The sequence below is a fragment of the Chiloscyllium plagiosum genome, unplaced genomic scaffold (genome assembly GCF_037043375.1).
Source record: "Chiloscyllium plagiosum isolate Xiang-an unplaced genomic scaffold, Cpla_swu_hap1 HiC_scaffold_5, whole genome shotgun sequence".
Classification (NCBI taxonomy): Eukaryota; Metazoa; Chordata; class Chondrichthyes; order Orectolobiformes; family Hemiscylliidae; genus Chiloscyllium; species Chiloscyllium plagiosum.
In genome coordinates, this window is record NW_028270143.1 from 130702791 (window position 1) to 130724104 (window position 21314).

Below are 21314 nucleotides of genomic sequence, written 5' to 3' on the forward strand. Positions count from 1 at the left end.
AGGTGAGAGCACAGTGATGGTTACAGGATAGAGGAGAGAGCACAATGACAGTTATAGAATAGAGGAGAGAGCACAATATAGTTTCAGGATAGAGGAGAGAGCACAATGACGGTTACAGGATGGAGGAGAGAGCACAGTATTGGTTACAGGGTAGAGGAGGAGAGAGCACAGTGATGGTTACAGGAGAGTGGAGAGAGCCCAATTATGGTTACAGGATAGAGGAGAGTGCACAATGATAGTTACTGGATGGAGGAAAGAGCACAATGATGGTTACATGATAGAGAAGAGAGCACAATGATATTAACAGGATAGAGGAGAGAGCACAATGACAGTTACAGGATAGAGGAGAGAACACAATGACTGTTACAGGATAGAGAGAGTGCAATGATAGTTACAGGATAGAGGAGAGAGCACAATGCCAGTTATAGGATAGAGGAGAGAGCACAATATAGTTACAGGATAGAGGAGAGAGCACCATGACAGTTTTGGCATAGAGGTGAGAGCACAATGACAGTTACAGGATAGAGGAGAGAGCACAATGACAGTTACAGGATAGAGGAGAGAGTACAGTATTGGTTACAGGGTAGTGGAGTGAGCATAGTGATGGTTACAGGAGAGTGGAGAGAGCCCAATGATGGTTACAGGATAGAGGAGAGTGCACAATGATAGTTACTGGACAGAGGAAAGAGCACAATGATGGTTACATGACAGAGAAGAAAGCACAATGATAGTTACAGGATAGAGGAGAGAGCACGATGACGGTTACAGGATAGAGGAGAGAGCACAATGTTGGTTACAGGATAGAGGAGAGAGCACAATGATTGTTACAGGACAGAGGAGAGAGCACATTGATAGTTACAGGATAGAGGAGAGAGCACAATGATGGTTACAGGATAGAGGAGAGACCACAATGACAGTTACATAATAGAGGAGAGAGCGCAATGATGGTTACACGATAGAGGAGAGAGCACAATGACAGTTACAGGATAGAGGAGAGAGCACAATATAGTTACAGGATAGAGGAGAGAGCACAATATAGTTACTGGATAGAGGAGAGAGCACAATGACGGTTACAGGATAGAGGAGAGAGCACAATGATAGTTACAGGGTAGAGGAGAGAGCACAATGATGGTTACAGGATAGAGGAGAGAGCACAATGACAGTTACAGGATAGAGGAGAGAGCGCAGTATTGGTTACAGGGTAGAGGAGAGAGCCCAATAATGGTTACAGGATCGAGGAGAGAGCACAATGATAGTTACTGGATAGAGGAAAGAGCACAATGATGGTTACAGGATAGAGGAGAGAGCACAATGATAGTTACAAGATAGAGGAGAGAGCACAATGACGGTTACAGTGTAGAGGAGAGAGCCCAAAGATGGTTACAGGATAGAGGCGAGACCACAATGATGGTTACAGGGCAGAGGAGAGATCCCAATGATAGCTACAGGAGAGAGGAGAGAGCACAATGATAGTTACAGGATAGAGGGGAGAGCACAATGATAGTTACTGGATAGAGGAGAGAGCACAATGACAATTACAAGGTAGCGGAAAGAGCACAATGATGGTTACAGTATAGAGGGGAGAGCACAATGATAGTTACAGGGTAGAGGAGAGAGCACAATGATAGTTACTGGGTAGAGGAGAGAGCACAATGATAGTTACTGGATAGAGGAGAGAGCACAATGACAGTTACAAGGTGGCGGAAAGAGCTCAATGATAGCTACAGGATAGAGGAGAGAGCACAATGTTGGTGACAGGATCGAGGAGAGTGCACAATGATAGTTACTGGATAGAGGAGAGAGCACAATTATGGTTACAGGATAGGGAAGAGAGAGCACAATGATAGTTACTGGATAGAGGAAAGAGCACAATGATGGTTACAGGATAGAGGAGAGAGCACAATGATGGCTACAGGATAGAGGAGAGAGCACAATGACAGTTATAGAATAGAGGAGAGAGCACAATATAGTTACAGGATAGAGGAGAGAGCACAATGACGGTTACAGGATGGAGGAGAGAGCACAGTATTGGTTACAGGGTAGAGGAGGAGAGAGCACAGTGATGGTTACAGGAGAGTGGAGAGAGCCCAATTATGGTTACAGGATAGAGGAGAGTGCACAATGATAGTTACTGGATGGAGGAAAGAGCACAATGATGGTTACATGATAGAGAAGAGAGCACAATGATATTAACAGGATAGAGGAGAGAGCACAATGACAGTTACAGGATAGAGGAGAGAACACAATGACTGTTACAGGATAGAGAGAGCGCAATGATAGTTACAGGATAGAGGAGAGAGCACAATGCCAGTTATAGGATAGAGGAGAGAGCACAATATAGTTACAGGATAGAGGAGAGAGAACAATGACAGTTTCGGCATAGAGGTGAGAGCACAATGACAGTAACAGGATAGAGGAGAGAGCACAATGACAGTTACAGGATAGAGGAGAGAGTACAGTATTGGTTACAGGGTAGAGGAGAGAGCATAGTGATGGTTACAGGAGAGTGGAGAGTGCACAATGATAGTTACTGGATGGAGGAAAGAGCACAATGATGGTTACATGATAGAGAAGAAAGCACAATGATAGTTACAGGATAGAGGAGAGAGCACGATGACGGTTACAGGATAGAGGAGAGAGCACAATGTTGGTTACAGGATAGAGGAGAGAGCACAATGATTGTTACAAGACAGAGGAGAGAGCACAATGATAGTTACAGGATAGAGGAGAGAGCACAATGACGGTTACAGGATAGAGGAGAGAGCACAATGACAGTTACAGGATAGAGGAGAGAGTACAGTATTGGTTACAGGATAGTGGAGAGAGCACAATGATGTTTACAGGATAGAGGAGAGAGCCCAATGATGGTTACAGGATAGAGGAGAGTGCACAATGATAGTTACTGGATGGAGGAAAGAGCACAATGATGGTTACATGATAGAGAAGAAAGCGCAATGATAGTTACAGGATAGAGGAGAGAGCACGATGACGGTTACAGGATAGAGGAGAGAGCACAATGTTGGTTACAGGATAGAGGAGAGAGCACAATGATTGTTACAGGATAGAGGAGAGAGCACATTGATAGTTACAGGATAGAGGAGAGAGCACAATGATGGTTACAGGATAGAGGAGAGACCACAATGACAGTTACATAATAGAGGAGAGAGCGCAATGATGGTTACACGATAGAGGAGAGAGCACAATGACAGTTACAGGATAGAGGAGAGAGCACAATATAGTTACAGGATAGAGGAGAGAGCACAATATAGTTACTGGATAGAGGAGAGAGCACAATGACGGTTACAGGATTGAGGAGAGAGCACAATGATAGTTACAGGGTAGAGGAGAGAGCACAATGATGGTTACAGGATAGAGGAGAGAGCACAATGATAGTTACATGGTAGAGGAGAGAGCACAATGATGGTTACAGGATAGAGGAGAGAGCACAATGATGGTTACAAGATAGAGGAGAGAGCACAATGATAGTTACAGGATAGAGGAGGGAGCACAATGACAGTTACAGGGTAGAGGAGAGAGCACAATGATGTTTACAGGATAGAGGAGAGAACACAATGATAGTTACAGGATAGAACAGAGAGCACAATGACAGTTACAGGATAGAGGAGAGAGCACAATGACAGTTACAGGATAGAGGAGAGAGTACAGTATTGGTTACAGGGTAGTGGAGAGAGCACAGTGATGGTTACAGGAGAGTGGAGAGAGCCCAATGATGGTTACAGGATAGAGGAGAGTGCACAATGATAGTTACTGGATAGAGGAAAGAACACAATGATGGTTACATGATAGAGAAGAAAGCACAATGATAGTTACAGGATAGAGGAGAGAGCACGATGATGGTTACAGGATAGAGGAGAGAGCACAGTGTTGGTTACAGGATACAGGTGAGAGCACAATGATTGTTACACGACAGAGGAGAGAGCACATTGATAGTTAAAGGATAGAGGAGAGAGCACAATGATGGTTACAGGATAGAGGAGAGACCACAATGATAGTTACAGGATAGAGGAGAGAGCACAATGATTGTTACAAGACAGAGGAGAGAGCACAATGATAGTTACAGGGTAGAGGAGAGAGCACAATGATGGTTACAGGATAGAGGAGAGAGCATAATGATGGTTACAAGATAGATGAGAGAGCACAATGATAGTTACAGGGTAGAGGAGAGAGCACAATGACAGTTACAGGATAGAGGAGAGAGCACAATGATAGTTACAGGGTAGAGGAGAGAGCACAATGATGGTTACAGGATAGAGGAGAGAGCACAATGATGGTTACAGGAGAGAGGAGGAGGCACAATGACAGTTACACGATAAAGGAGAGAGCACAATAATGGTTACAGGATAGAGGAAAGAGCACAATGACGGTTACAGGAGAGAGGAGGAGGCACAATGACAGTTACACGATAAAGGAGAGAGCACAATAATGGTTACAAGATAGAGGAGAGAGCACAATGATAGTTACAGGGTAGAGGAGAGAGCACAATGATGGTTACAGGATAGAGGAGAGAGCACAATGATAGTTACATGGCAGAGGAGAGAGCACAATGATAGTTATTGGATAGAGGAGACAGCACAATGATGGTAACAGGATACAGGAGAGAGCACAATATAGTTACAGGATAGAGGAGAGAGCACAATGAGAGTTACAGGATAGAGGAGAGAGCACAATGATAGTTACAGGGTAGAGGAGAGAGCACAATGAAGGTTACAGGATAGAGGAGAGAGCACAATGATGGTTACAAGATAGAGGAGAGAGCACAATGATAGTTACAGGAGAGTGGAGAGAGCACAATGATAGTTACAGGATAGAGGAGAGAGCACAATGATGGTTACAGGATAGAGGAGAGAGCACAATGATGGTTACAGGACAGAGGAGAGAGCACAATGATAGTTACAGGATAGAGGAGAGAGCACATTGATGGTTACAGGATAGAGGAGAGTGCACAATGATTGTTACAAGATAGAGGAGAGAGCACAATGATAGTTACAGGAGAGTGGAGAGAGCACAATGATAGTTACAGGATAGAGGAGAGAGCACAATGATGGTTACAGGATAGAGGAGAGAGCACAATGATAGTTACAGGATAGAGGAGAGAGCACAATTTTGGTTACAGGATAGAGGAGAGAGCACAATGACAGTTACAGGATAGAGGAGAGAGCACAATGATAGTTACATGGTAGAGAAGAGAGCACAATGATGGTTACAGGATAGAGGAGAGAGCACAATGATGGTTACAAGATAGACGAGAGAGCACAATGGGATAGAGGAGGGAGCACAATGATAGTTACAGGGTAGAGGAGAGAGCACAATGATGTTTACAGGATAGAGGAGAGAACACAATGATAGTTACAGGATAGAACAGAGAGCACAATGACAGTTACAGGATAGAGGAGAGAGCACAGTATTGGTTACAGGGTAGAGGAGAGAGCACAATGATGGTTACAGGATAGAGGAGAGAGCACAATGACAGTTATAGAATAGAGGAGAGAGCACAATATAGTTACAGGATAGAGGAGAGAGCACAATGACGGTTACAGGAGAGTGGAGAGAGCACAGTATTGGTTACAGGGTAGAGGAGGAGAGAGCACAGTGATGGTTACAGGAGAGTGGAGAGAGCCCAATTATGGTTACAGGATAGAGGAGAGTGCACAATGATAGTTACTGGATGGAGGAAAGAGCACAATGATGGTTACATGATAGAGAAGAGAGCACAATGATATTAACAGGATAGAGGAGAGAGCACAATGACAGTTACAGGATAGAGGAGAGAACACAATGACTGTTACAGGATAGAGAGAGTGCAATGATAGTTACAGGATAGAGGAGAGAGCACAATGCCAGTTATAGGATAGAGGAGAGAGCACAATATAGTTACAGGATAGAGGAGAGAGCACAATGACAGTTTCGGCATAGAGGTGAGAGCACAATGACAGTTACAGGATAGAGGAGAGAGCACAATGATAGTTACAGGGTAGAGGAGAGAGCACAATGATGGTTACAGGATAGAGGAGAGAGCACAATGATAGTTACATGGCAGTGGAGAGAGCACAATGATAGTTATTGGATAGAGGAGAGAGCACAATGATGGTAACAGGATACAGGAGAGAGCACAATATAGTTACAGGATAGAGGAGAGAGCACAATGAGAGTTACAGGATAGAGGAGAGAGCACAATGATAGTTACAGGGTAGAGGAGAGAGCACAATGACGGTTACAGGATAGAGGAGAGAGCACAATGATGGTTACAAGATAGAGGAGAGCGCACAATGATAGTTACAGGAGAGTGGAGAGAGCACAATGATAGTTACAGGATAGAGGAGAGAGCACAATGATGGTTACAGGATAGAGGAGAGAGCACAATGATGGTTACAGGACAGAGGAGAGAGCACAATGATAGTTACAGGATAGAGGAGAGAGCACATTGATGGTTACAGGATAGAGGAGAGTGCACAATGATTGTTACAAGATAGAGGAGAGAGCACAATGATAGTTACAGGAGAGTGGAGAGAGCACAATGATAGTTACAGGATAGAGGAGAGAGCACAATGATGGTTACAGGATAGAGGAGAGAGCACAATGATAGTTACAGGATAGAGGAGAGAGCACAATTATGGTTACAGGATAGAGGAGAGAGCACAATGACAGTTACAGGATAGAGGAGAGAGCACAATGATAGTTACATGGTAGAGAAGAGAGCACAATGATGGTTACAGGATAGAGGAGAGAGCACAATGATGGTTACAAGATAGACGAGAGAGCACAATGATAGTTACAGGATAGAGGAGGGAGCACAATGATAGTTACAGGGTAGAGGAGAGAGCACAATGATGTTTACTGGATAGAGGAGAGAACACAATGATAGTTACAGGATAGAACAGAGAGCACAATGACAGTTACAGGATAGAGGAGAGAGCACAGTATTGGTTACAGGGTAGAGGTGAGAGCACAGTGATGGTTACAGGATAGAGGAGAGAGCACAATGACAGTTATAGAATAGAGGAGAGAGCACAATATAGTTTCAGGATAGAGGAGAGAGCACAATGACGGTTACAGGATGGAGGAGAGAGCACAGTATTGGTTACAGGGTAGAGGAGGAGAGAGCACAGTGATGGTTACAGGAGAGTGGAGAGAGCCCAATTATGGTTACAGGATAGAGGAGAGTGCACAATGATAGTTACTGGATGGAGGAAAGAGCACAATGATGGTTACATGATAGAGAAGAGAGTACAATGATATTAACAGGATAGAGGAGAGAGCACAATGACAGTTACAGGATAGAGGAGAGAACACAATGACTGTTACAGGATAGAGAGAGTGCAATGATAGTTACAGGATAGAGGAGAGAGCACAATGCCAGTTATAGGATAGAGGAGAGAGCACAATATAGTTACAGGATAGAGGAGAGAGCACCATGACAGTTTCGGCATAGAGGTGAGAGCACAATGACAGTTACAGGATAGAGGAGAGAGCACAATGACAGTTACAGGATAGAGGAGAGAGTACAGTATTGGTTACAGGGTAGTGGAGTGAGCATAGTGATGGTTACAGGAGAGTGGAGAGAGCCCAATGATGGTTACAGGATAGAGGAGAGTGCACAATGATAGTTACTGGATAGAGGAAAGAGCACAATGATGGTTACATGACAGAGAAGAAAGCACAATGATAGTTACAGGATAGAGGAGAGAGCACGATGACGGTTACAGGATAGAGGAGAGAGCACAATGTTGGTTACAGGATAGAGGAGAGAGCACAATGATTGTTACAGGACAGAGGAGAGAGCACATTGATAGTTACAGGATAGAGGAGAGAGCACAATGATGGTTACAGGATAGAGGAGAGACCACAATGACAGTTACATAATAGAGGAGAGAGCGCAATGATGGTTACACGATAGAGGAGAGAGCACAATGACAGTTACAGGATAGAGGAGAGAGCACAATATAGTTACAGGATAGAGGAGAGAGCACAATATAGTTACTGGATAGAGGAGAGAGCACAATGACGGCTACAGGATAGAGGAGAGAGCACAATGATAGTTACAGGGTAGAGGAGAGAGCACAATGATGGTTACAGGATAGAGGAGAGAGCACAATGACAGTTACAGGATAGAGGAGAGAGCGCAGTATTGGTTACAGGGTAGAGGAGAGAGCCCAATAATGGTTACAGGATCGAGGAGAGAGCACAATGATAGTTACTGGATAGAGGAAAGAGCACAATGATGGTTACAGGATAGAGGAGAGAGCACAATGATAGTTACAAGATAGAGGAGAGAGCACAATGACGGTTACAGTGTAGAGGAGAGAGCCCAAAGATGGTTACAGGATAGAGGCGAGACCACAATGATGGTTACAGGGCAGAGGAGAGATCCCAATGATAGCTACAGGAGAGAGGAGAGAGCACAATGATAGTTACAGGATAGAGGGGAGAGCACAATGATAGTTACTGGATAGAGGAGAGAGCACAATGACAATTACAAGGTAGCGGAAAGAGCACAATGATGGTTACAGTATAGAGGGGAGAGCACAATGATAGTTACAGGGTAGAGGAGAGAGCACAATGATAGTTACTGGGTAGAGGAGAGAGCACAATGATAGTTACTGGATAGAGGAGAGAGCACAATGACAGTTACAAGGTGGCGGAAAGAGCTCAATGATAGCTACAGGATAGAGGAGAGAGCACAATGTTGGTGACAGGATCGAGGAGAGTGCACAATGATAGTTACTGGATAGAGGAGAGAGCACAATTATGGTTACAGGATAGGGAAGAGAGAGCACAATGATAGTTACTGGATAGAGGAAAGAGCACAATGATGGTTACAGGATAGAGGAGAGAGCACAATGATGGCTACAGGATAGAGGAGAGAGCACAATGACAGTTATAGAATAGAGGAGAGAGCACAATATAGTTACAGGATAGAGGAGAGAGCACAATGACGGTTACAGGATGGAGGAGAGAGCACAGTATTGGTTACAGGGTAGAGGAGGAGAGAGCACAGTGATGGTTACAGGAGAGTGGAGAGAGCCCAATTATGGTTACAGGATAGAGGAGAGTGCACAATGATAGTTACTGGATGGAGGAAAGAGCACAATGATGGTTACATGATAGAGAAGAGAGCACAATGATATTAACAGGATAGAGGAGAGAGCACAATGACAGTTACAGGATAGAGGAGAGAACACAATGACTGTTACAGGATAGAGAGAGCGCAATGATAGTTACAGGATAGAGGAGAGAGCACAATGCCAGTTATAGGATAGAGGAGAGAGCACAATATAGTTACAGGATAGAGGAGAGAGAACAATGACAGTTTCGGCATAGAGGTGAGAGCACAATGACAGTTACAGGATAGAGGAGAGAGCACAATGACAGTTACAGGATAGAGGAGAGAGTACAGTATTGGTTACAGGGTAGAGGAGAGAGCATAGTGATGGTTACAGGAGAGTGGAGAGTGCACAATGATAGTTACTGGATGGAGGAAAGAGCACAATGATGGTTACATGATAGAGAAGAAAGCACAATGATAGTTACAGGATAGAGGAGAGAGCACGATGACGGTTACAGGATAGAGGAGAGAGCACAATGTTGGTTACAGGATAGAGGAGAGAGCACAATGATTGTTACAAGACAGAGGAGAGAGCACAATGATAGTTACAGGATAGAGGAGAGAGCACAATGACGGTTACAGGATAGAGGAGAGAGCACAATGACAGTTACAGGATAGAGGAGAGAGTACAGTATTGGTTACAGGATAGTGGAGAGAGCACAATGATGTTTACAGGATAGAGGAGAGAGCCCAATGATGGTTACAGGATAGAGGAGAGTGCACAATGATAGTTACTGGATGGAGGAAAGAGCACAATGATGGTTACATGATAGAGAAGAAAGCGCAATGATAGTTACAGGATAGAGGAGAGAGCACGATGACGGTTACAGGATAGAGGAGAGAGCACAATGTTGGTTACAGGATAGAGGAGAGAGCACAATGATTGTTACAGGATAGAGGAGAGAGCACATTGATAGTTACAGGATAGAGGAGAGAGCACAATGATGGTTACAGGATAGAGGAGAGACCACAATGACAGTTACATAATAGAGGAGAGAGCGCAATGATGGTTACACGATAGAGGAGAGAGCACAATGACAGTTACAGGATAGAGGAGAGAGCACAATATAGTTACAGGATAGAGGAGAGAGCATAATATAGTTACTGGATAGAGGAGAGAGCACAATGACGGTTACAGGATAGAGGAGAGAGCACAATGATAGTTACAGGGTAGAGGAGAGAGCACAATGATGGTTACAGGATAGAGGAGAGAGCACAATGACAGTTACAGGATAGAGGAGAGAGCGCAGTATTGGTTACAGGGTAGAGGAGAGAGCACAATGATGGTTACAGGAGAGTGGAGAGAGCCCGATAATGGTTACAGGATCGAGGAGAGAGCACAATGATAGTTACTGGATAGAGGAAAGAGCACAATGATGGTTACAGGATAGAGGAGAGAGCACAATGATAGTGACAAGATAGAGGAGAGAGCACAATGACGGTTACAGTGTAGAGGAGAGAGCCCAAAGATGGTTACAGGATAGAGGCGAGACCACAATGATGGTTACAGGGCAGAGGAGAGATCCCAATGATAGCTACAGGAGAGAGGAGAGAGCACAATGATAGTTACAGGATAGAGGGGAGAGCACAATGATAGTTACAGGATAGAGGGGAGAGCACAATGATAGTTACTGGATAGAGGAGAGAGCACAATGACAATTACAAGGTAGCGGAAAGAGCACAATGATGGTTACAGTATAGAGGAGAGAGCACAATGATAGTTACAGGGTAGAGGAGAGAGCACAATGATAGTTACTAGATAGAGGAGAGAGCACAATGACAGTTACAAGGTGGCGGAAAGAGCTCAATGATAGTTACAGGATAGAGGAGAGAGCACAATGTTGGTTACAGGATCGAGGAGAGTGCACAATGATAGTTACTGGATAGAGGAGAGAGCACAATTATGGTTACAGGATAGGGAAGAGAGAGCACAATGATAGTTACTGGATAGAGGAAAGAGCACAATGATGGTTACAGGATAGAGGAGAGAGCACAATGATAGTTACTGGATAGAGGAGAGAGCACAATTATGGTTACAGGATAGGGGAGAGAGCACAATGATAGTTACTGAATAGAGAAGAGAGCAGAATGATGGGTACAGGATAGAGGAGTGAGCACAATGTTAGTTACAGTGTAGAGGAAAGAGCCCAATGATAGTTCCAGTTTAAAGGAGAGAGCACAATGATAGTTACAGGGTAGAGGAGAGAGCACAATGAGAGTTACTGGATAGAGGAGAGAGCCCAATCATGGTTACAGGGTAGAGGAGAGAGCACAATAACAGTTACAGGATAGAGGGGAAATCCCAGTCATAGTTACAGGGTAGAGGAGAGAGCACAATGATGGTTTCAGGATAGAGGAGAATGCACAATGATAGTTACTGGATAGAGGAAAGAGCACAATGATGGTTACAGGATAGAGAAGAGAGCGCAATGATAGCTACAGGATAGAGGAGAGAGCACAATGATAGTTACAGGATAGAGGAGAGAGCACAATGATAGTTACAAGATATAGGAGACTGCACAGTGACAGTTACAGGGTAGCGGAAAGAGCACAATGACAGTTACAGGATAAGGAGAGCACAATGATGTTTACAGTATAGAGGAGAGAGCACAATGACAGTTACAGGATAGAGAGAGCGCAATGATAGTTACAGGATAGAGGAGAGAGCACAATCACAGTTACAGTATAGAGGAGAGAGCGCAATGACAGTTACAGGATAGAGGAGAGAGCTCAGTATTGGTTACAGGATCGAGGAGAGAGCACAATGATAGTTACTGGATAGAGGAGAGAGCACAATGACAGTTACAGGATAGAGGAGAGAGCACAATGATAGTTACAGGGTAGAGGAGAGAGCACAATGACAGTTACAGGATAGAGGAGAGAGCACAATGACAGTTACAGGATAGAGGAGAGAGCCCAATATAGTTACAGGATAGAGGAGAGAGCACAATGATAGTTACAGGAGAGAGGAGAGAGCACACTGACAGTTACAGGATCGAGGAGAGTGCACAATATAGTTACTGGATAGAGGAGAGAGCACAATGACAGTTACAGGATAGAGGAGATAGCACAGTGATGGTTACAGGGAAGAGGAGAGAGGAAAATCATGGTTACAGGATAGAGGAGGAGGCACAATGACAGTTCCAGGATAAAGGAGAGAGCACAATAATGGTTCCAGGGTAGAGGAGAGAGCACCATGATGGTTGCAGGATAGTGGAAAGAGCCCAATGATGGTAACAGGATAGAGGAGAGTGCACAATGATAGTTACTGGATAGAGGAGAGAGCACAATGATGGTTACAGGATAGAGGAGAGAGCACAATATAGTTACAGGATAGAGGAGAGAGCACAATGACAGTTACAGGATAGAGGAGAGAGCACAATGACAGTTACAGGATAGAGGAGAGAGCACAATGACAGTTACAGGATAAGGAGAGCACAATGATGTTTACAGTATAGAGGAGAGAGCACAATGACAGTTACAGGATAGAGAGAGTGCAATGATAGTTACAGGATAGAGGAGAGAGCACAATCACAGTTACAGTATAGAGGAGAGAGCGCAACGACAGTTACAGGATAGAGGAGAGAGCTCAGTATTGGTTACAGGGTAGAGGAGAGAGCACAATGATGGTTACAGGATAGAGGAGGAGGCACAATGACAGTTACAGGATAAAGGAGAGAGCACAATAATGGTTCCAGGGTAGAGGAGAGAGCGCCATGATGGTTACAGGATAGTGGAGGGAGCCCAATGATGGTTACAGGATAGAGGAGAGTACACAATGATAGTTACTGGATAGAGGAGAGAGCACAAAGATGGTTACAGGATAGAGGAGAGAGCACAATGATAGTAACAGGATAGAGGAGAGAGCACAATATAGTTACAGGATAGAGGAGAGAGCACAATGACAGTTCCAGGATATAGAGAGCACAATGATGATTACAGGGTAGAGGAGAGAGCACAATGACAGTTACAGGATATAGAGAGCCCAATGATGGTTACAGGACAGAAGAGAGAGCATAATGATAGCTACTGGATAGAGGAGAGAGCACAATGATGGTAACAGGATAGGGGAGAGAGCACAATGATAGTTACTGAATAGAGAAGAGAGCACAATGATGGTTACAGGACAGAAGAGAGAGCATGATGATAGCTACTGGATAGAGGAGAGAGCACAATGATAGTTACTGGATAGAGGAAAGAGCACAATGATTGTTCCAGGATAGAGGAGAGAGCACAATGATAATCAACGGATAGAGCAGAGAGCGCAATAAAGTTACAGGATATAGGCGAGAGCACAATGTCAGTTACAGGATAGAGGAGAGAGCACAATGACGGTTACAGTGTAGAGGAGAAAGCAAAATGATGGATACAGGAGAAAGGAGAGAGCACAATGATAGTTACAGAATCGAGAAGAGAGCACAATGACAGTTACTGGATAGAGGAGAGAGCACAATGATGGTTACAGGATAGAGGAGAGAGCACAATGATAGTTACAGGATAGAGGAGAGAGCACAATGACAGTTACTGGATCAAGGAGAGAGCACAATGATAGTTACTGGATAGAGGAGAGAGCACAGTGACAGTTACAGGATAGAGGAGAGAGCACAATGATACTTACAGAATCGAGGAGAGAGCACAATGATAGTTACAGGATAGAGGAGAGAGCACAATTATGGTTACAGGATAGGGGAGAGAGCACAATGATAGTTACTGGATAGAGAAGAGAGCAGAATGATGGTTACAGGATAGAGGAGTGAGCACAATGTTAGTTACAGTGTAGCGGAAAGAGCCCAATGATGGTTACAGTTTGAAGGAGAGAGCCCAATCATAGTTACAGGGTAGAGCAGAGAGCACTATAATAGTTACAGGATAGAGGAAAGAGCACAAAGATGGTTACAGTTTAAAGGAGAGAGCCCAATCATAGTTACAGGGTAGAGCAGAGAGCACTATAATAGTTACAGGATAGAGGAGAGAGCCCAATTATGGTTACAGGGTACAGGAGAGAGCACAATAACAGTTACAGGATAGAGGAGAGAGCACAAAGATAGTTACAGGGTAGAGGAGAGAGCACAGTGATGATTACAGGATAATGGAGATAGCACAGTGATGGTTCACAGGATAGAGGAGAGTGCGCCATGATGGTTACAGTATAGAGGAGAGAGCACAATGACAGTTAGAGGATAGAGGATAGAGCGCAATGATAGTTACAGGATAGAAGAGAAAGCACAATGCCAGTTACAGGATAGAGGAGAGAGCACAATAATGGTTCCAGGGGAGAGGAGAGAGCACCATGATGGTTACAGGATAGTGGAGAGAGCCCAATGATGGTAACAGGATAGAGGAGAGTGCACAATGATAGTTACTGGATAGAGGAGAGAGCACAATGATGGTTACAGGATAGAGGAGAGAGCATAATGACAGTTATAGGACAGAGAAGAGAGCACAATATAGTTACAGGATAGAGGAGAGAGCACAATGACAGTTACAGGATAGAGGAGAGAGCACAGTATTGGTTACAGGGTAGAGGAGAGAGCACAGTGATGGTTGCAGGAGAGTGGAGAGAGCCCAATGATGATTACAGGACAGAGGAGAGTGCACAATGATAGTTACTGGATGGAGGAAAAAGCACAATGATGGTTACATGGTAGAGAAGAGAGCACAATGATAGTAACAGGATAGAGGAGAGAGCACAATGACAGTTACAGGATAGAGGAGAGAGCACAATGACAGTTACAGGATAGAGAGAGCGCAATGATAGTTACAGGATAGAGGAGAGAGCATAATGAGAGTTATAGGATAGAGGAGAGAGCACAATGACAGTTTCGGCATAGAGGTAAGAGCACAATGACAGTTACAGGATAGAGGAGAGAGCACAATGACAGTTACAGGATAGAGGAGAGAGTACAGTATTGGTTACAGGGTAGAGGAGAGAGCACAGTGATGGTTACAGGAGAGTGGAGAGAGCCCAATGATGGTTACAGGTTAGAGGAGAGTGCACAATGATAGTTACTGGATGGAGGAAAGAGCACAATGATGGTTACATGATAGAGAAGAAATCACAATGATAGTTACAGGATAGAGGAGAGAGCACGATGACGGTTACAGGGTAGAGGTGAGAGCACAATGATGGATACAGGATAGAGGAGAGAGGCAACTGACAGTTACAGGATAGAGGAGAGGGCACGATGACGTTTACAAGGCAGAGGAGAGAGCACAATGATGGATACAAGATAGAGGAGAGAGCACAATGCCAGTTACAGGATAGAGGAGAGACCACAATGATAGTTACAGGATAGAGGAGAGAGCACAATGTTGGTTGCAGGATAGAGGAGAGATCCCAATGATAGCTACAGGATAGAGGAGAGAACACAATGATAGTTACAGGATAGAGAAGAGAGCACAATGATCGTTTTTGGATAGAGGAGAGAGCACAATGACAGTTACTGGATAGAGGAGAGAGCACAATGACAGTTAGAAGATAGAGGAGAGAGCGCAATGATAGTTACAGGATAGAAGACAGAGCACAATGACAGTTACAGGATAGAGGAGAGAGTTCAGTATTGGTTACAGGGTAGAGGAGAGAGCACAATGATGGTTACAGGATAGAGGAGGAGGCACAAAGACAGTTACAGGAGAAAGGAGAGAGCACAATAATGGTTCCAGGGGAGAAGAGAGAGCACCATGATGGTTACAGGATAGTGGAGAGAGCACAATGATGGTAACAGGATAGAGGAGAGTGCAAAATGATAGTTACTGGATAGAGGAGAGAGCACAATGATGGTTACAGGATAGAGGAGAGAGCACAATGATAGTTACAGGATAGAGGAGAGAGCACAATGATGGTTACAGGATAGAGGAAAGAGCACAATGACAGTTACATGATAGAGGAGAGAGCACAATGATAGTTACAGAATCGAGGAGAGTGCACAATGATAGTTACAGGATAGAGGAAAGAGCACAATTATGGTTACAGGATAGGGGAGAGAGCACAATGATAGTTACTGGATAGAGAAGAGAGCAGAATGATGGTTACAGGATAGAGGAGTGAGCACAATGTTAGTTACAGTGTAGTGGAAAGAGCCCAATGATGGTTACAGTTTAAAGGAGAGAGCCCAATCATAGTTACAGGGTAGAGGAGAGAGCACTATGATAGTTACAGGATAGAGGAAAGAGCACAATGATGGTTACAGGTTAGAGGAGAGAGCCCAATGATGGTTACAGTGTACAGGAGAGAGCACAATAACAGTTACAGGATAGTGGAGAGAGCGCAAGGATGGTTACAGTATAGAGGCGAGAGCACAATGACAGTTAGAGGATAGAGCGCAATGATAGTTACAGGATAGAAGAGAAAGCACAATGCCAGTTACAGGATAGAGGAGAGAGCTCAGTATTGGCTACAGGATAGAGGAGAGGGCACAATGATGGTTACACGATAGAGGAGGAGGCAGAATGACAGTTCCAGGATAATGGCGAGAGAACAATAATGGTTCCAGGGTCGAGGAGAGAGCACCATGATGGTTACAGGATAGTGGAGAGAGCCGAATGATGGTTACAGGATAGAGGAGAGTGCACAATGATAGTTACTGGATGGAGGAAAGAGCACAATGATGGTTACATGATAGAGAAGAGAGCACAATGATAGTAACAGGACAGAGGAGAGAGCACAATGACAGTTTCAGGATAGAGGAGAGAGCACAATGACAGTTACACGATAAAGGAGAGAGCACAATGACAGTTATAGGATAGAGGAGAGAGCACAATATAGTTACAGGATAGAGGAGAGAGCACAATGACAGTTTCGGCATAGAGGTGAGAGTACAGTATTGGTTACAGGGTAGAGGAGAGAGCACAGTGATGGTTACAGGATAGAGGAGGAGGCACAAAGACAGTTACAGGAGAAAGGAGAGAGCACAATAATGGTTCCAGGGTAGAAGAGAGAGCACCATGATGGTTACAGGATAGTGGAGAGAGCCCAATGATGGTAACAGGATAGAGGAGAGTGCACAATGATAGTTACTGGATAGAGGAGAGAGCACAATGATGGTTACAGGATAGAGGAGAGAGCACAATGATGGTTACAGGATAGAGGAGAGTGCACAATGTTAGTTACCGGATGGAGGAAAGAGCACAATGATGGTTACATGATAGAGAAGAAATCACAATGATAGTTACAGGACAGAGGAGAGAGCACGATGACCGTTACAGGGTAGAGGTGAGAGCACAATGATGGATACAGAATAGAGGAGAGAGCCCAATGACAGTTACAGGATAGAGGAGAGAGCACGATGACAGTTACAGGGTAGAGGAGAGAGCACAATGATGGATACAGGATAGAGGAGAGAGCACAATGCCAGTTACAGGATAGAGGAGAGAGCACGATGACAGTTACAGGGTAGAGGAGAGAGCACAATGATGGATACAGGATAGAGGAGAGAGCACAATGCCAGTTACAGGAGAGAGGAGAGATCACAATGATAGTTACAGGATAGAGGAGAGAGCACAATGTTGGTTGCAGGATAGAGGAGAGAGCACAATAATAGTTACAGGATAGAGGAGAGAGCACAATGATAGTTACAGGATAGAGGAGAGAGCACAATGACAGTTACTGGATAGAGGAGAGAGCACAATGACAGTTACTGGATAGAGGAGAGAGCACAATGACAGTTACTGGATAGAAGACAGAGCACAATGACAGTTACAGAATAGAGGAGAGAGTTCAGTATTGGTTACAGGGTCGAGGAGAGACCACAATCATGGTTTCAGGATAGAGGAGAGAGCGCAATGATAGTTTCAGGATAGAGGAGAGAGCACAATGACAGTTACAGGATAGAGGAGAGAGCACAATGATGGTTACAGGATAGAGGAGAGAGCACAATGACAGTTACAGGATAGAGGAGAGAGCACAATATAGTTACTGGATAGAGGGGAGAGCACAATGATGGTTACAGGATAGAGGAGAGAGCACAATGACAGTTACTGGATAGAGGAGAGAGCACAATGACAATTACATGATAGAGGAGAGAGCACAATGATGGTTACAGGATAGAGGAGAGAGCACAATGACAGTTACAGGATAGAGGAGAGAGCACAATATAGTTACTGGATAGAGGGGAGAGCACAATGATGGTTACAGGATAGAGGAGAGAGCGCAATGATAGTTTCAGGATAGAGGAGAGAGCACAATGACAGTTTCCGGATAGAGGAGAGAGCACAATATAGTTACTGGATAGAGGAGAGAGCACAATGATGGTTACAGGATAGAGGAGAGAGCGCAATGATAGTTTCAGGATAGAGGAGAGAGCAAAATGACAGTTACAGGATAGAGGAGAGAGCAGAATGACAGTTACAGGATAGAGGAGAGAGCGCATTATTGGTTACAGGGTAGAGGAGAGAGCCCAATGATGGTTACAGGATAGAGGAGAGTGCACAATGTTAGTTACCGGATGGAGGAAAGAGCACAATGATGGTTACATGATAGAGAAGAAATCACAATGATAGTTACAGGACAGAGGAGAGAGCACGATGACCGTTACAGGGTAGAGGTGAGAGCACAATGATGGATACAGAATAGAGGAGAGAGCCCAATGACAGTTACAGGATAGAGGAGAGAGCACGATGACAGTTACAGGGTAGAGGAGAGAGCACAATGATGGATACAGGATAGAGGAGAGAGCACAATGCCAGTTACAGGAGAGAGGAGAGATCACAATGATAGTTACAGGATAGAGGAGAGAGCACAATGTTGGTTGCAGGATAGAGGAGAGAGCACAATGATAGTTACAGGATAGAGGAGAGATCACAATGATAGTTACAGGATAGAGGAGAGAGCACAATGACAGTTACTGGATAGAGGAGAGAGCACAATGACAGTCAGAGGATAGAGGAGAGTGCGCAATGATAGTTACAGGATAGAAGACAGAGCACAATGACAGTTACAGGATAGAGGAGAGAGTTCAGTATTGGTTACAGGGTAGAGGAGAGACCACAATGATGGTTTCAGGATAGAGGAGGAGGCACAAAGACAGTCACAGGAGAAAGGAGAGAGCACAATAATGGTTCCAGGGTAGAAGAGAGAGCACCATGATGGTTACAGGATAGTGGAGAGAGCCCAATGATGGTAACAGGATAGAGGAGAGTGCACAATGATCGTTTCAGGATAGAGAAGAGAGCACAATGATGGTTACAGGATAGAGGAGAGAGCACAATGACAGTTACAGGATAGAGGAGAGAGCACAATGACAGTTACAGGATAGAGGAGAGAGCACAATGACAATTACATGATAGAGGAGAGAGCACAATGATGGTTACAGGATAGAGGAGAGAGCACAATGACAGTTACAGGATAGAGGAGAGAGCACAATATAGTTACTGGATAGAGGAAAGAGCACAATGATGGTTACGGGATAGAGGAGAGAGCACAATGATAGTTACAGGATAGAGGAGAGAGCATAATGACAGATAAAGTGTAGAGGAGAGAGCACAATGATGGATACAGGATAGAGGAGACAGCCCAAAGATGGTTACAGGTTAGAGGCGAGACCAGAATGATGGTTACAGGGTAGAGGAGAGATCCCAATGATAGCTACAGGATAGAGGAGAGAGCACAATGATAGTTACAGGATGGAGGAGAGAGCACAATGATAGTTACTGGATAGAGGAGAGAGCACAATGACAGTTACAAGGTAGCGGAAAGAGCACAATGATGGTTACAGGATAGAGGAGAGAGCCCAATGATAGTTACAGGGTAGAGGAGAGAGCACAATGATAGTTACTGGATAGAGGAGAGTGCACAATTATGGTTACAGGATAGGGAAGAGAGAGCACAATGATAGTTACTGGATAGAGGAAAGAGCACGATGATGGTTACAGGTTAGAGGAGAGAGCACAATGATAGTTACTGGATAGAGGAGAGAGCACAATTATGGTTACAGGATAGGGGAGCGAGCACAATGATAGTTACTGAATAGAGAAGACAGAAGAATGATGGTTACAGGATAGAGGAGTGAGCACAATGTTAGTTACAGTGTAGAGGAAAGAGCCCAATGATAGTTCCAGTTTAAAGGTGAGAGCCCAATCATCGTTTCAGGGTAGAGGAGAGAGCACTATGATAGTTACAGGATAGAGGAAAGAGCACAATGATAGTTATTGGATAGAGGAGAGAGCACAATGACAGTTACTGGATAGAGGAGAGAGCACAATGACAGTCAGAGGAGAGAGGAGAGAGCGCAATGATAGTTACAGGATAGAAGACAGAGCACAATGACAGTTACAGGATAGAGGAGAGAGTTCAGTATTGGTTGCAGGGTAGAGGAGAGAGCATAATGATGGTTACAGGATAGAGAAGGAGGCACAAAGACAGTTACAGGAGAAAGGAGAGAGCACAATAATGGTTCCAGGGTAGAAGAGAGAGCACCATGATGGTTACAGGATAGTGGAGAGAGCCCAATGATGGTAACAGGATAGAGGAGAGTGCACAATGATAGTTACTGGATAGAGGAGAGAGCACAATGATGGTTACAGGATAGAGGAGAGAGCACAATGATGGATACAGGATAGAGGAGAGAGCACAATGACAGTTACAAGATAGAGGAGAGAGCACAATGACAATTACATGATAGAGGAGAGAGCACAATGATGGTTACAGGATAGAGGAGACAGCACAATGACAGTTAAAGGATAGAGGAGAGAGCACAATATAGTTACTGGATAGAGGGGAGAGCACAAGGATGGTTACAGGATAGAGGAGAGAGCGCAATGATAGTTTCAGGATAGAGGAGAGAGCACAATGACAGTTACAGGATAGAGGAGAGAGCACAATATAGTTACAGGATAGAGGAGAGAGCGCAGTATTGTTTACAGGGTAGAGGAGAGAGCCCAATGATGGTTACAGGATAGAGGAGAGTGCACAATGATAGTTACCGGATGGAGGAAAGAGCACAATGATGGTTACATGATAGAGAAGAAATCACAATGATAGTTACAGGACAGAGGAGAGAGCACGATGACCGTTACAGGGTAGAGGTGAGAGCACAATGATGGATACAGAATAGAGGAGAGAGCCCAATGACAGTTACAGGATAGAGGAGAGAGCACGATGACAGTTATAGGGTAGAGGAGAGAGCACAATGATGGATACAGGATAGAGGAGAGAGCACAATGCCAGTTACAGGAGAGAGGAGAGACCACAATG